Source organism: Camelus dromedarius, chromosome 20 (assembly GCF_036321535.1).
Source record: "Camelus dromedarius isolate mCamDro1 chromosome 20, mCamDro1.pat, whole genome shotgun sequence".
In the NCBI taxonomy this organism is placed as follows: domain Eukaryota; kingdom Metazoa; phylum Chordata; class Mammalia; order Artiodactyla; family Camelidae; genus Camelus; species Camelus dromedarius.
The window spans coordinates 25339778-25357470 of NC_087455.1; the positions used below are offsets into that span (position 1 = coordinate 25339778).

The 17693-nt window shown below is 37.1% G+C and overlaps 1 long non-coding RNA gene across 4 annotated transcripts in view; it reads right to left on the minus strand.

Moving 5' to 3' along the window:
* Nucleotides 1–17344, minus strand: part of LOC105090510 (uncharacterized) — a 57160-nt gene extending 39816 nt beyond the window's left edge. For all 4 annotated transcript variants that reach the window (XR_010377048.1, XR_010377049.1, XR_010377047.1 and 1 more), the window contains exon 1: nt 17155–17344. This is a non-coding gene — a long non-coding RNA (uncharacterized LOC105090510). The remainder of the gene's footprint in view (nt 1–17154) is intronic.
* Nucleotides 17345–17693: the final 349 nt, after the last annotated feature.

The following is a 17693-nucleotide window of genomic DNA, read 5'->3' on the forward strand; positions in this document are numbered from 1 at the left end:
TGCACTTTTGCGACATTGGTCTTTTCTGCCTCCAGTGTAGCAATCTCTCTCCTGCCTCAGGGCTTTGGATTTGCTGATCGCCCTGCCTGGAATGCCCCTCTTTAATTCCTACTTCTTTAAGCTTTAGCTTAAATCTCATGTCTTACCAGAGTCCTTGCCTAAATCCATCCTCCAATTAAATTGGTACCTCTTGTTCATTCTTATGGTATCTTATTCTTTCTCTTCATAGCACCATACCATTTAAATATTTATGCAATCTAAATATTTATGCCATTATTTGTTTAATCTCTCTCTTCCTATTACTTTGAAAACCCTGGGAGGACAGAAACCATATCTGATTTGTTGACATTTGTTTGAGCAAAATACAGTGCTGTTCCTGGCACATAGTAGGGACTGGATAAATATTTATTGCCTGAATGCTATCTAGAGCCATGAGGCATTCTAACATATGATACAGCCCTCAGTAAAGAATCCTGTTTAAATTTGTTTAATCCAGAATTTCCCCAAACTGAACTCGTGTGAGTGATTCACATGTATGAATATTCCTGGATACAATTATTCTATAGCTCACATTTCAAGAAACACTGTTTACATTGTTTAGGTCATTTGTCATTTAAAGACTGAAAGCCTAAACTTACACTTTTGTAAGCATTTGGATGTTTCTAAGCTTCAGAGGTTCAAATGAGACACAGCAACAAGGACATTTGAGGACAATAACCCCAGTCATTTTAGGGAAACTTCTGTAGCATGCATATGTCATTTTTCCTATGCTGTTTTTCAAGGGGGGAGGATTTTATCATGTTTATCTCAAAAATCATCAGCATGAGATTTGTATGATATTAGACTGTAAAGAATTAATGTGTATTCTAGATAAAGAAACTACTTAATCATGGTACATTGATTTGTATTGTTCTCATTTTTTAGTTTTTAGGCATCCCTTAAATTAGATAATGACAGTCAAGTACATTGTTAAGAGGATTAAATACTACCCCAGGGCATGTTCTAAAGTTCATATGAAAATAGATTCAAATCCCAATAAACAATGACGACTTTAGCAATGTCCCCATTTACATTTGAAATGTATATTTTACCAGTACAGAAAATTCCATATAAATGTCTTTTAAAAAAATCTCCAAAGAACATTGAAAGCTGGCACTCACTTTGCTTTCCCTACAGAATTTTGAGCTTAACTTTATAACTTCACTCTGCCAAAAACAGAAGAGACAAGTCCAGGAATATTTTAAATGACCACATACATCAGCAATCAAATCTTCAAGCCCAGGTTCCTAACTGCAGAGCACCCTGGGTGCAGAAAGCATTGAAAATGTCCATTACATTGAGCAGGTGTAGACTGAACTAGTATTTGCTCAAACAGCTGGAATTCTGCCCTCAAAGCAGATTTCTTTCAAAAGCCACAAGCTCCTCACTAACCACACACAGGCATGACTTGCTCAGGGAAGGGCTGGGAAAATGTCTCGGGCTGAACCCGATACTCCTCTTCTCATCTGCCCATATAGATCTACTTTCCCAACTCCGTGTTAACCTAATGGATTTCAAACCAAGACCTACCAAGAAATGTTACAGTTTTCTACTTGTTTGTCCAACGCCATCTGTGATGGCTTTGTCCATGTGCTCAAATTCATTTTCAACAGCTGTGGAATATAAGAGGTCTTCCTCTTTCATGCCCCTACACTGGAACACAAAACACACCCATTGCCCTTCTGGGACTTGCACTTAGAAAGCCTAGACAATGGAAGAGTTTCACTGCACCTAAGAAAGACAGGAGGCAGAGGGTCTCTTTGATAAAATAGTGCACAGGAATCCTGCAAAAGACATACCTTAGCTCTGCCAAGATCTGTTGGTCTTGTAGAGATATGGCACTGAGATCAGACCAGGAAGAGTTTTTCTAATTGGCTCCTTTCAATTTCCCCAAACTTTCTTGGATTTGAAGCCTTTCTTGTTTCATCCAGAAGAAAAGAAAAACAATTGGAACTGCATGACAGGTATCCCCAGTGAAGGGAAAAGAAAAAGAAGGAATAGGACTGTGGGAAGAGGGAGGAGGTGGGGTGTGAAAGTGGCCAGTGGTGAAGGGGTGGTGAGAGCAGAAGCCTCAGAAGTAACAGGCTCCATGGGGAGCACAGAGGGAAAGACTGCAGAGAGCGTGGTTGGCAGAAATGGGTAGAAAAACTCCTCCATGTTGGCTGCCAGGGAAGACACTGCTGAGAACAGTTTGGTGAAAAGGCTTGTTCAGCACATTCCTATAGATGACTTGTGTCTGACTGACGAGCAGTCACTAATACATTTTCTGTGATGGTTGTACTGTCCCTAGTGTCCAATGTTAAGATCAGAGTAAGGAGGTTTTTACAAAGGTTGCAAACAAACACCTCATGCAACCTGGCAATTTAGGAATAAATGTATTCAACTCTTGTCTGTAAAATATATGCATATATTTAAGACAAAATTCTAAATCACTTTACGCAACATTGAACATACATATACCGAAGTATATATAGAATTCCAGGTACAAGAAGTATAAGAAGCTCAATACCTGGCAGAATTAAAAAGTGGCTGAGATTCTACACACACACACACACACACACACACACACACAGATACACAACATTATTGCCTTTAAGAGTGCTGATTCCATGGATAAAGCTTATTCGTGTTTCATGTGTTCTGATGGTGCTTTGCGTTCCTAAGATAAATGTGATTATTTAAAACAGGGAGTTATACTTTTGGACTCTGATATTAAAGTGAGAACAAAGGATAAAACATTTATATTTCTTCAAGTTCAAGCCAAGTTTTTAATATATATTACAGATTCCACTTCTTTTGTTTTCTCAAGAGTCAGCGATGGTCTCACCGGTGGTGGCCAACGTTTCTTGAGCTATGAGTTGAATATCATTTTACGAGGCTTTAGCTGCAATACAATGAACGTGGTCCTTATGTTCATTTGAGAATGCAAAACAGATTAAATAATATTTATAAAGCTTCACATTAAGTTTAAGTAAAAGTTGAAATAAAAATATGTCTAAAATAGGACAGACCAAATTTCTTCTGCAAAATCTTTATTCAATTAATTTTTAAGTATGTCAAAAGGACCAGGGAGTAAATCACCTAAGAAAGTCTTAACAACATCGGAAGAAGGATAAGAAATACAAATAAGCACAAAAAATTCTCGAATGGAAAAACAAAAGATAAAAGAAGAAACAGACATCAAGAAATTCAGCTTTCAAGATGTGAAAACGCAATCAGCTAAAAAATATACAAGTAGAAAACAGGAAATTAAAAAATAAAAAAAAATCATTTTTTAATGTAGAAGAAACCATCAACAAGTGGAAGAAAGAGGGGCTTAATTATATTTAAAGGACAGGAATGGAGGTCAAAGTCAGCTAAATAAACAGCATATGCTTCGATGCAGAAATTTTAGAAGAATAATACAAGTCTTTGTATCTAAGTGTAAAGCATATTAAGAGAGATGCAGTAAAGAATGAGATAGAGTGCTATGCTAAAATAAGGGTATAAATGTACGTATAAAACATCCAATTTATGCTGTTCAGGAGACTCCAGCTTTAATTTATCCCCAAATCTTCAGCCTGGGATTCAGGTATGCTTGGGTTTGTAGGGAAGGTTTGTAGGGTCTGCCAGGAGGCTATTTGCCTGATGGAAGAAAGAGGTATCTGGGAAAGATCTTATTCTAAAGAAGGAAAGGACAGGCATTTGAGATTATTGAGTTAACAATACACCAGTCATCTGAGGTGCAGGCCTCTTAAAGGAGCATGGTGTCTCTTCTCCAGCACCTGCCATATCTTGAGCTTGCCCACAAACCCCCGCAGCTGAAGTGTATTCACCATTCACCTGCCTGCCGTCTGCCCCTTCCTCTCCACACTTACATATGAAGCTTAGGAAAGGAGCTTGATCATACTAAGAACAATTAACAAATACAACAAGAGTCCAAAAATGTTTCATCGCAATCCTTGTGAGATCTTGTTCCTTTTCTGCCAGTGTAACATAAGAGAAAGAGAGAGAGATGTTTCTCCCTTTCATGGATCTCTGGAGAATACAGCCTGTCACAGACACAAGAAGAGCACCATCAGGGGCCTGGAGATGAGGGACCCTGACATGGCAGGAATCTTAGACCTGTGTGGTGGGCACACCCAGCAGAGGTGCATCCTCCCATGAGGGTTTATAGGCCATGAGACCTGGAGGAGGCAGAGAACCTGGCAAAGAAAATAGCTCCCACTACAAGAGGCCAGTAGGGAACTCCCAGGAATAAAGACTCAGAAGGAGAAGCTGGGTTTCCATTAACTTTGCTGGTGGGACTCGAGTCAAGGAAAAAATGTATGTCACCACACTGTAACCCAGCCTTGGTTTAAGACTGAAATGGCCTATAGAACTGGGGCCATGATTCAAATGATAAAAAGCATAGAATGGGCAATAACACAGTAAAAGTGCAGAGAAGAAGAAGTAATGGCATTTAGAATATACGCCAGTTGCTATAGCAAATAAAACCATCTTTTAAGAAAAAGGTCAAAATAAAGACAACTTCGAGTAAAGAAAAATTGAGAGATTTATTACGCAAATATCCTTGTGAAAGTAACTAATAAAGGGTTTCCTTACAGACAGAGATCTAAGATATGAGATGAATGGTGAGCAAAGAAAATTTTCAGTGGATGCAAAAATATGATTTAATAGAAATGTATCAAATTTTAACAATAATGAATCATTACGGGATTAAAAATTCAAGACTGAACTGAAGGAAGCGTGTATCTCTACCTTAAGTGGATGATTGAAGTTAAGTCACTTTAAAATGGTTGTATTAGTCAAAATAAAGGCATTTATTATCTTTAAATTTTAACAGGTTACTTTAGTATTTTTAAATGTGTAGTGTTGAAACTATAAAAATAGTTTACATTGAAACTATAGACTGTAGAAAACTATAGAAAAATAATTTATATCTCCCAAGCTATCAGAGAAAATATAAAATGTTGGAAGAAGAAAACATCAATCCAACAAAAAGAAGAATAAAATTAGAGAAGTGAGCAAATAGAAAGTAGGATATAAGATGGTAGGAGTTAATCCAAATATATCAATAATTATAATATATGTAAATAAAATGACTTCTTAAAAATCAAAGTTTGCTAGACTGAATAATAAAATCTAATTTTGTATTTTTTATAAGAAACAAACAAAAGTTTAAATTTAAAAATGAAACATGCTACATAAATGTAAATCAAAACAAGTCTAGCTTACCTATATTAATAACATATAAAATGTATTTTAAGGCAAAGAGCATTATGTATCACATAATGATAAATCTTTAATTCATAAGGGTAATATAACAATTCTAAACTTTAATGCATTTATAAGAAAACTTTCAAAATATAAAGAGAAAGGATTGATATGTCTACATAAGAGGTTGACATATTGACTGTGAATATTAAACATTTTAATACTTCTCTCAGTATTGATATATAAGCAGGTAAAATATATGAATAAGACCATACAGATTAACACAGTTAATATGGTTGAATATGATTAACAAAATTGATTTTACAGACATATTCAGAATACCGGACCCATCACTGCAAATACATAGTCTTTGCCAACATAAATTTGTGTGTGTGTGTGTGTGTGTATACATATATATATATAATTATATATATGTAAGCTCATATAGTATTTCAAAACAAATTTCAAACATCTTTATGTACAGACATATGTATCTATCCAATTCAGTTTTAGAAGTTAGAAAATAAGCCTTTAAAAATGTTAGCATTTATGTATCAAAGAAGAGATAGTACTGAAAATTTTTAAATACTCAAAACTGGTTATTATTTAATAATAATAAAGGTGGCAGGATTAGAGAGGAAACAAAGACACAAAAGATAAAATAATATTATAAACAACTTTTAAGAAAAATATTGAAAATTTAGCTGAAATTAATTCTTAGATTTAAAAAGTACACAAATGGTCATAAATAATAAATAAAACCAGAGCAATCCTACAGCAGTTTAACAGTTCTTTTCAGTCATTTAAATTTTTCCCCCAAATACATTTCTTGGCCTTGATATTTTGGTTCATATTACTACCAAATACACCTTCAAAGAATGTCCTTTTTATTAACAAAGAAAGATCATCTCTTAGACTACACAAAAATATTAAAAATAAATATATAATAATTAGAAAGGAATAAATAATTCTTTTTTTGGCAGATTCTGTGATTGTATACGCAATAAAAACCCCAAAATTTTAAGTGGACGAATTATTATTAGACTTCACTGGAGATTTTAGCAACATTGATGCCTAATTAATACACAAGAGTCCGTTATATTTCTGTATACCAGAGAGAACATTTTAAACAAGAAATTTTTTAAAATTTTGCAGTAGCAACTGAAAATATAAAGCACTTCAGAGTAAATCTAGTAAATGATGTACAAGACTATTTTAGAGAAATTTATCAAACTATTAAAAATACTTTAAGGAAGACCTACATAATGGAAAAGTATAGCAAAGTTATGGGATAGGAAGTAGCAGCTTTAAACTCATCACTTTCCATTCTATTCAAATTGATCTATAAATTTATATAAAGTCCAATTAAAATTCAATAGGATTTGTAAACTGACTATAACACAATAAAAAAATTCAATAGGATTTTTTTTGATGAATGTTAAATTTATATGAAAGATCAAAGGACCAAGAAGACCTAAAACGTTCCTGAAGAATTAGCTAGTGGGCAATGACGTCCTAGATATCAAAACGTTTTAAAGCTACAGTGAACAAGACTGTGACAGTGGAAGAACATGGACAGGTTTTCTCATGAAATCAAATCTCGGGCTTGGAAATAATACAAAATCCATGGAGACAGAAGCAGGGCAGAGATGTACTGCAGATAGGTGCGGAAAGGAAAGACTACTACTCAGTAAATGGCACTGAGAACAAAATATCTGTGTATCTGTGTGTGTGAAAACGGAAATGGATCTCTGCCTCACAATACACACAAAAAATAATTCCAAATGGATTACGGACGTAAATCTCAAAGACAAAACTTTTAGAAAAATATGTAGGAGAAACTTTACAAGCCTACAGTTAGGGAAAAATTTCTCAAATAAGACCTTAAATATGTAAATTGTAAACTAGTTCTTCAAGTCTATAAGGAAAAGATAATTCAAGGGAAAAATAAGTGAGGAAATATACAAACATTTCACTGGAAACCTAAGTGACCAATAAAAATGTGAAAAATACTCAACTTTGCTAATAATGAAATAACATTTCACACTAAACTGAGTAGCAAAAATGTATGTTGAATGTCAGATCACATGTTGATAAGATTATAAATCAAAAGGAATTCTCATTCATTATAAGTGAATATATAAATAGGGTTAGCTTCTTTGGAAGATAGCTGAGCCTCACCTAGTAATGTTAAACTAAAATTTTATTAACTCTACAACAGTTATTTTACTTCTAAGGCATATACCCTAGAGAAACACTTGTACATACTTACACAGAATTCCACAGGATATGAATGTTCACAAGAGAATCATTCAGATTATTAAAAACACTGCTGAGAACCCACAAGTCCAACAAGAGATGAAGCAATTTTTAAAGTGACAATCCATATAATAAAATATTATACAGACAAGGAAAATGAATAAACCTCAGCTATACACATCAATGGGAATGAATCACACAGATGAATGTTGAACACCTATTAGAATGGCCAACATCCAAGAACATGGGCAACACCAAATGCTAGCAAGGATGCAGAATTTTCATTCATTGCTGGTGGGAATGCACAATGTTTCAGCCACATTGGAAGACAGTTTGACAGTTTCTTACAAAACTAAACGTATTCCTATCATACGATCCAGTGATCACAGTCCTTAGTATTCACCCAAAGGAGCTGAAAACTTATTTTCTCACACACACACACACACACACACACACACACAAGCCCACACACAGTTGTTTATAGCAGCTTTATTCACAATTTCCAAAACTTGGAAGCAAACAAGATGTCCTTCAGGAGGTCAATGGACAAATAAACTGTGGTGTAACCTGAGAATAGAATATTATTCAGCACTAAAAAGAAATGAACAATCAAGTCATGAAAACATACAGAAGAACCTTAAACCCATACGACGAAGTGAAAGAAGCCAATCTGAAAAGTCTCTATCCTGTATGATACCAACTACATGACATTCTGGCAAAGGCGACAGTTTGGAGACAGTAAAACATCAGTAGTTGCCAGAGGCTGGAGACAGGGGCAGGGAACCTAATCAGTAAACATTTAGAACAAACAAGGATACAAGGATGATTATCACAAAGCAGAAAAAGATGAATCCCTTAGCTTCTCCTGCATGCACGGGAGAAACCAAACACTACTTAAACTGGAATAAATGTTTTAAAACACACAGGTTTCGTTGATACTGCTGGAAAGGGGCTATCGTCAAAAGCTATTATTTTGTTTATGATCTTCAGTGCACGACAGGCTGCAGTGGCCTAAAGAAAAGTAAGGTAAATAAGTAAACATAATTAAATGAAGAGTAAATATTTTCCACATTCAGTTACTTAACTATTTCAAGTTTTCTTAATCACTAGGTCCTTCACCTTTTAAAGCAAAACCCACAAGGCAACCTGTATTTGGAAAAATAAAAGTCTATATTGGTCACATCGAATTCTGCTGTCCGTATACACAGTTAAAACAAGAATGATATGAAATTATTAACATTCTCCAAGAAGCTAATCTTCTTCCAGGAAGGCTCTTAACTCAGAAGAGTAAACCCTTCCTGTGTCTGCTTCCACAGCTGTAAAATGTGGCTAACATTTCCCGCCTTCCTCAAGAAATGGTAGTAATTAACTACTGAGATACTTTAAAAAAATAACTCTATGGTCCTGTGGATGAAAGGACCAGCAAAGTATTGTCATATTTGGGCAGTTTTTCCTCTAATGAACTCTTCAGATTTTTTTTTCTTTTTGTTGGTATCATTCCAAAAATTATAAATTAGGAAGAAATGTGTGTTCTCTCCCAAAGGGCAGTTGAACTTTGTTCAGAATGCTTAAGAAAACATCCGGTGGGATGTTTGCTGATGGAGCTATGTCAGCTCGTCCTAGAGATTCCCTTTCTAGAATAGTGCGGCCGTTGTGAGTCCAGATGCCGTGAATATTTTAGCAGCACTGAAATCTCATCTCCCAGTGGCCACCGTGCAGTTCTAAACAGCTACTGCTGGAGGCTGGGCGTGGTGTTTATTCAAGAGGAAACTGAAGGTTAGAGGATAATGTAAAATTGTAAGAGTTACGCTTAGGCACAGAAACTAAACACAAGAGACATCTTCAGCAAATGAGAAATGCGTGTGTGTGTGTGTGTGTGTTTAATTCTCTTCCATTAAGAATCATTTAAACTTTGAACAGTTAATAAATAAAAATGTCTAAGAAGATCTTTCCAGACAAGAGCTGAGCCATAGAATATTCTGGTGTTTGCCGGAAGAGATGAGGTTACTATCTGGCCCAGAGGTTCTGTTCCATCTTCCTGGTGCCTCATCCCCCTCCAGGGTTGAAGCAGCAGGCATTTTTCTGACAGAGGGATTCAGAGACAGGAACAAAGGTCATGAATGTGTGACTCCACAAAGAATGGAATTCAAAAGGAGATTACTTGGATATTTCTTCTGTGCTTTTGATCTCTTAATCAAATTATATGTAAAAAGTTACATGGCTCAGGCATTCTAAAAACAGTCTTGATATATTATTCTTCATTTAATTCCTTTCAACAAATACAGTTGAGAGCCCATTATGAGCAAGTCTTCAAGTGGAGGCCAACCACAATCATGAAAATCACCAGATCTAAATATAAATCAGAAAAGTTTAGGGTTATTTATACAGAAGTAGTTACTGATCACCTGCTATGTGCTCAGCACTGGGGAATGTAGTCATTATACACTTAGAACTTATAGTCCAGTGTGATGAGTTGTTATCACAACCTCATCTAGCATCACACAAACGTGTAATTAGTAACTTAGTGCTCTGTGAGAGAAATGGGGTAAATCGTGTGTAGCAGATGGATCTTGATCCAGACTGGACAACAGGGGAGGCTTTCAAAGGAAGTGATGGCTGAGCTTATATCCAAGAATGAATACATGTTATCTTGGCAAAGGATTAAAGATGAAGGGATGCATAAAGACAGTTCATTTTCAAATTTTTCAAAATTCAAAAGCGGGACGGACTTTACATTTCAGAGGAGTTTTAGAATAGCGTCACTCACCCTTACAAACAGAACTGAATGTGCTCTAAGCTGAGAACGACTGCGGCGGAAGCCCTCAGCAGTGACTGTTCCCGGTCTTTCCATATCCCGGTCAAGGTCTGCTGCCAGCTACGTGGAGTGATTGGTGAGACTCTGCAAGATCCAAGTGCCCTGAACTCTTCTGACATATTGCTGTCTTCCCATGCCACGTTTCTAGTGGCCAGAAATTCCTACCATTAATTTCATTCCTTTGGATTTCACAACCTCAAGACAAGTAGGGCACTGTCTTTCTAAAGCCACAAAGACTTGCCATGACTTTTCAAGACCCTGAGAGATCTGGCCCCTGGTCTCCCCACATCCACCCCCCAACCCCAGCAGTTTTCTTCTCTCTTCTGTGCTCAGTACAGCCCAGTCATACCAGTCCCTTAGTTCATGCAAATCACCACGTTCCTGCCCACCTCAGTCTTCACAGACACTTCCCTCTCCCTGGTGTGCTCTCCATTTTCTTCTTTTTCTAGTTAATTACTGTTTTTCATTTGAATCTCAGTAAGTATCTCGATCACATTTTTCTCCAGAAAGCCTTCCGTGCCTTTCAAGTTCAGGTTACTACCTCTCTACACACTGTGTTAACATCCTATACTTCTGCTTCTTAATATTTATCACAATTGAAGTTAAATAAACTGAATAATGACCTAGTCATTTGATGTCTCTCTCCCCTAATAGTTGACTAAGCTTCAAGGAAGCAAGTTTATCTATGTTTTCTTCTGGACTCTATTTGTAATAACTAGCACGTAACAGACATACAGTAACTATTAGAGGAAGGGAAGAAGGCAGGGTTGGAGAGAGGGAGACAGATAATACAAATGGGGCCCAGGATGCTCCTCTGCCCATCACCCTTCCTTTACCATTCCTTAAGAGGGCATGGTTCCACCCCTGGACCTGTGGTCCAAGCCTCTCCAAACCCCTGGTCACCATGATTCATTCAGAAATGGGCATGTGGCTCAAAGAGAAGGGTCAATTAATGTTATTTCCAAGATTTCTTCTCCAAGAGCATTTAGAGGGGATGCTCTTGTTTTTTTTTTTTCCCTAAATCACAAGATGAAAGGAAATGCAAATGAGGAGATTTGCAGTCACTCATTTGCCAAATGGAAGAAGTCAGAAGCAGGAAAAAATCAGGCCAGAACTCACAATGTGGCAAACTGAGACCTGGAGACAGAAAATGTGTAGAAACAGGTTGCAAGAGCAAGAGAGGTAAACTTGATAACATCCTCCAGGCTTCAGACTGAGCCACAAATGAAGGCTTGGCTTCCTACCTGTAGAGTTTTCATTTACACAGATAAATCCATTTGCTTTAAATTTAATTGAATTGAAGTTGAATTTCTGTTTCTTGGGGGAATCATCCTGACAAAGACACAAGTGACGGGTCTGTTTAAAAACAATCTAACCCCTCTCTCAGTAGCAATGAATACTTTGTACTCACGATACCTTAAATGCCAAAAGCAGAGCCCAGCATTTGACAGCAACCCAGTAGATACTTTGTGACTGGCTGATGAAATAATGACTGACCCAATAGGAACTGTGAGGATTTTCAAAGGCACGGACAGAAGAAGTCGAGGGAATATAATTTCAGTATGAGGTACAGAACTGTGCATGGCAGGTTCGAAGTTCAACGTGAGGAACCACAACAGGTGGACTAGGCACCAGTTCTGAGCAGCGCACAGCACTGCACTGGGACGCAGGGGACCTGGGCTCTGTCTCCGCTCTACCATTTACCCAGTTATCGGCCCCAGGGCAAGTTAATTAATTCTCAGCGTCTCAGCTTCCTTATGTGCAAACTGCTGATAATGATTTACCATTAGGAGGACTAGAGAGTTGTTGCTAAAAGGAAAACATGAAAAGAGTACAGAAATCTATGAGAAGGTAAAAAAAAAAAAAAAGCATGTAAATCCAGCCAAGCATTCCTTAGATACACACACACACACACACACACACCAGAAGAAGTAGGTTATAATTTCAGAAGTAGGTTGCAATTTCCGTGGAACACAGTGCCCCACGGGCAGTACTAAAATAAATGACCTGACATTGCAACTGTGATTCTAGGAGGGTTGTCTGGAGTCTTTTTGCTCCCAGGCCCCATGTTCTCGGTTTTGATTTCTGATTGAGAAGTAACTGTACTGTGGTCCTGAGTTTGTGGATTGATAACATCAGTGTATCTGAGATGATAATTCTCCTTTATTTGGGCGTGTTAAATTCTGGGAACACTTAGAAATAAAAATCAAACTCCATCTTTAGTATTAAAAGATTATGCTAAATTCCAAATAATCTGTGTTTGTTGTTTAAGGTATTGTTTGAGAGACTCTGACATACCAGTTTTGTCATTTTTAAGTGAAGGTTAATAGCAAGTTTAAGTTAGTCAAAAGTATTGGCATGACTGAGAGATTTATTTTACTGCTAAATTCATTGTTTTAAACTAATAAGAACCTTGCCACTTATTATCTGTGTGACTTCCAGCAAGTTACTCAACACTTCAATATCTCAGTTTCCTCAATTGTAAAATGGAAATCAGAATAGTTAGCTACCTCATAGGATTGATGAGGGGATTAAATAAATTAATATATGTAAATGCTTAGAACATTATCTGGCATAGAGTAATCACTATATAAATATTGGCTGCAAGGGTTTAGAAAGTTTTTGCAAGTTAAGCTCATAATTGTACCCTGACATATATTTGAGTCACTTAAGAAAATCAAATAACTAAATGCAGATAAAACATTTAGAGGAATTTAACTAAATTTTAAATGTAACTAATGGTTTGAGGTGATTTAGCCTGTTCGAATTGAGTTAATTTGTACTTTGATACCAATGACAGTGAGTTTATTCTCATAGTATTAATAGTAGATGTATAGAGAGAAGATCAAGAGACCTATAGGTTGAATCGAAAAGCTAAAAGAAAGCTACGTGTTTAAAATTTGTCAAGTTCAATAAATTCAATATTCATTTAGATCCCAAGTAACCACAAAGACTTATTTTTGCTCACCAGGAGATATTCCTGCCACTAACCTCAGAAGAAAATTTACATGAGCAAATATCAGTTTCTATTAGTCAGTTGCAGGTAAAACAGAAAGTCGCATTTTAGCATTTCTCAACCTCTCTCTCATTAGGAAACTATTCCTCTTGAAGAATCAAGTGCTTGTTAGTATGTTGGTAAACCTGTTTAAATTTATTCATCCTGGATTTCTCAACATGACTTTCCATGAGATGGAGCACTTTATTTGTGTACATCTACCATCCATTTAGGACAGGACTTTGTGACTCGTAAGCCTTAGACCAATGGAAAGTTTATAAATCAGCCATGTCAGTGTGTTTGAGACTGTAACTCTTCTCTCATCTAGAGGTGAAGGGGGCAAGTGCCTGAGGAATGAAGGGGAACCCTAGGGGGCAGTAGAGAGATCCGCAGATGGAGGGGAAAACCAGGGAGAGGGGAGACCTCTGAGGCGCATTCTGCTTAGGACCCCGTCTCTGGCCATGCTTACGTGAATTTCTTCCTGTAAACGTTCTCATGGATGACAAGATGACATAGCCCCAACCCTCCTCAACTCTTCATCCCAATTTCTACTGCTCCTGGGGAAAATATCTAAAATATTTTATTCCTAGTTTTATAAATTAATGGTTTTAATAATGTGTCATTTCTGTGATTGGTGTATGAAACTAGCAAAAGCTTTTGCCTGAGCCATAAAATTCTGGTGCATGTGGTCAGACTATGATGGTGGAAGCTGGGGAAGTCTTTGTTGCGCGTCTCCATGCTTTTCTGATGTTCATGCTGTAGTCCCCCGGACATTCAGTGTTTGGAGTTGGGGGCTCCCTCTGCATTTTGTTGAGGCCCCTCATGTACATACTGGTTATCCTGGGAAAGGAGCGAAAGCCCTTTGCTCCTCAGATCCTATATATGTCCAGGGAAGAGGGGATATCTTCCCATTCACTTGAAGTCCCCAGCCCATCTCCTTTCCAAATGTCTTCCACTGTAACCTTTCCAAACTTGGAAGCTGCCCCTTTTATCTTCCTGTAGAGGCCTCCCCCAACCCCAGTCAGTCTCCACTTTCCCTCACAAGGAGCATCCATGATGCATAGTTGTGGGTTTGCTATTTTTTGAGGCATTATACTTTACATAACAAGTTTGGCCACAGTCTGTGTTTGCCAAATAAAATTATGCATCTTTTTTAGTTTGTGAGTATGTGTGTGTTCTTTGAAATTGCTCTAACTGCTTGTTGCTGCGATTTTGTGTAGTTGAGGTTAGCCAGGGGAAATTATGGCCAAAAAAAGGGAGGACTGTCCATTTGAAGAATTTTTGATCTGTCTGTTTTTTTAATTATTCCTCACAATATTGTGAAAACAGAAATGAGATATTGTTAGAAAATCTGAGAAGTAAGAAACAGTTAAAATCTTCTTTGGAGAACTACTCTTCAGAAGTTGAGAATAATTTTGTAAAGAATCTGAACAAGATTTCCTGCTTTGAATAGCTGTTTGGGGTCACAGTGAAGGGTTGGATAGCAGTCAGTGTGTGACTTTTGATTTATATATTTGAGGCATGTAAACAACAAAACAAACTATACACTCTTAAAATAATGTTGGCTGCAAGCAATCTAGTGGACAAATTTTTGTGCTGACATCTTGATCTAAATCATACATAAGCAAGAGGGGGCAATGTGAACCCCAATGGGCAAAAAAATGGTTTTTGCAAGGTGAAAGAATCTTAGATGTTACAGTGGTTTGCAGTTGTATCTAAACAAATAAAATATATATGTGGTATTGAAATTTCATGGAGGAGCAGAGGCAACTAGGACAAAAAATGTCTAAAAAGGCTCTTTGGCAGGGGAGTGATAATGAAAATCAGGTTGAGAAACACTAATCTAAACTGAGCCTTATGATGAATTGGTGAAATGATTGAAAGTTCATTTCTCCAACATTTATCCGTTCTTGTTCTGAAGGGTGTGCTTCACAAACAGAATCCGCTGCCTGTGTGGGTCTTGTTTCTTTGATGTTGAAGACTTGTGTCATTTCTCACTGCTGTGAAATTTCTGGTGTTTCTTAGATGGTATGTGGGGAGAAGGCTATATATGTGAAATTCAAAATGGCATATTCCAGTGGTTCCCTTGACTGAACCAAATTTGACCTTTGCATTGGTCTAAGAAAACCCTAAATGATGGGGCTACTTTGCCACATGTCACCACTTGTAATTTGTAATACTCATAATTTGTAAGAACTCATAATTTTCATGCCTACTCAATCTTCAAGATCCAAATCAGGCATCACCCTATTTTTGAAACCTAAATAGAGTTTCAAGGTCCAGAGAGTAATTATTCCTTCTTGAGAGCTGGCAGTATAGCGTATATACATCAATTATTATGCTAACTATACTGAGTTATGATATTTGTTTCTCCCTTTCTACACTGAGAGCTCCCGTGGGTGGACAGTGGTGCCTTATCCACCTCCACATTCCTACACCTTGCATGCTAACCCGTAGATGCCTCAGTGATGGGACATGGTGTTGCAGCTCAGTAATACTTGGAGTGTAACATACAAAGACACCTGCAGTCCAGTGGGAGTGGCAAGAAGCCATGATCAAGGATCTCTTTTGGTTTTTTTTGCAGAACTTTTACAAGAAAGGCTTCTCCATTAAACTGTTTCCGTGTCAAACTGCACCACAACCTTGCAGCATTTATTGGCAAGTGTCATTACTATTTTTTTATGCTATAAATGTTCAGAATCCAATTTGTTTTCTTCCTTATCCATCCCTGCTCCTCTTCCTTCCCCCTTTTTTTGGATAATGGCACAATTCCCCAATTGCTCAAACCAGAAACCTGGAAGTCAAACTCTCCTCCTCCCAATCTCCACACCCCATCAATCTCTTTTCTATTTAATATTTCTTCAGTCCTTCCTCAAATTCCAGTGTGACAGAAACAGCTTCATAAAAGCATACCCCCTCACTGGTTGGAGTATTAAGTCTGCTGTGCATTTAGTGACATTGTTTATTTCAAGCTCTGCAGCAGGAAAGGGGTGATGGCCACTGCCATGCAGCAGGTCAGTAACGTTTGGAAAGACATGGACATCAATTGCAGAATCAAACTTCGGCCATTTTTATTGCACACAGGAAGGGAGAAGGCAGGAGAAGAGTGCATGTAAGCTAGACGACTTTAAAGGATTTTTTAAAAATTGAAGTCCCACTCATTACTCCTCTATTCCTAAGACTTCTCTGCTGCCCTGGGAAATTCTATATGAGAGGGGGGAAATAGAACAACTGATTATAATACTATTAATGCACAGTCATTATTTGTTTTGATTTTTTTGAAAATACCAAAAAGTACAAAGAAGAAAATAAAAAACATCCAGAGTTAGTGCACACACGTTACGTAATGTGACAATGCTCATCATTTCGTAGTTACTTCCATTTTTACAAAAAGGAGTTCAAAGTGATCATATTTTCCAAAATGACTTTTTCTGTATTTAAACAAGTATAGACATTTCCTGATATCCATATCCCACATCACATGATTTTTTAATGACTACATAGTATCCTAATCTGTGAATTTATTTTATTTTTACTTATTTATTTTTTATTGAGGTATAGTCGATTTACAATACTATGGAATTTATAGGAACAGCCTTTCATTATGTGGCATAATATTTTTCAATTTTTTATTTATACCTAACACTTTGAAGAACTATATGTATAAATCCTAACACACTTTTTTTTCCTTCTGATAAATGCCAGGAAGCCAAACTGCTGAGTCATGGAGTGTAGGCATTTTTAAGTCTCTGAATGGATACAGCTGAATTTCCCTTCAGAAGAGTTCCCTCAATTCACAGGCAAAATATATTAAAGACAGTGTTTTATTTAAAACCACAGTGTGACCTACCTTCACAGCATGGCACAGATGTGGGCTTCCAGGCCAAACCACAGCAGATTGAAAGGCTTGGTTTGTGGCAATGAGGAAGGTTCTCTTCATGGAAATGTCTGAGGCAAAGTTACAGAGTAGCTAGCAGCAACAACCCGGATCTGGAGTGCAAACCACAGACAAGTATCCACACCTCCCTTGCATGCCGGTCACACAGTCACATGCTTTTTTTTTTTTTTTTTTTTTAATTTTCCCAGCAAGGTTAAAACTGTCATTTTCAGGATCACATATTAATCCTGTAGGATGACACCAGCAGAGCAAAGAAGGAAATAAATAAAAACAGGCACAGAAGACTCCAGTGAGCCTCCAAACTAAGATTCTAAAAGCTACATTTGCAGGACATGCCTGTCTGTGTAGATGGTCTCTGTGTCTACAGGTCAGATATGTTTTAATCCTGCACTGTGGAAAGACCTGGGCCCTAATCTTAGTCTCAGCAGCCATTTTCTCCCTAGAAATGATGTACAGAGAATGGACCTTGTAGACCCATATCTTCTCAATGC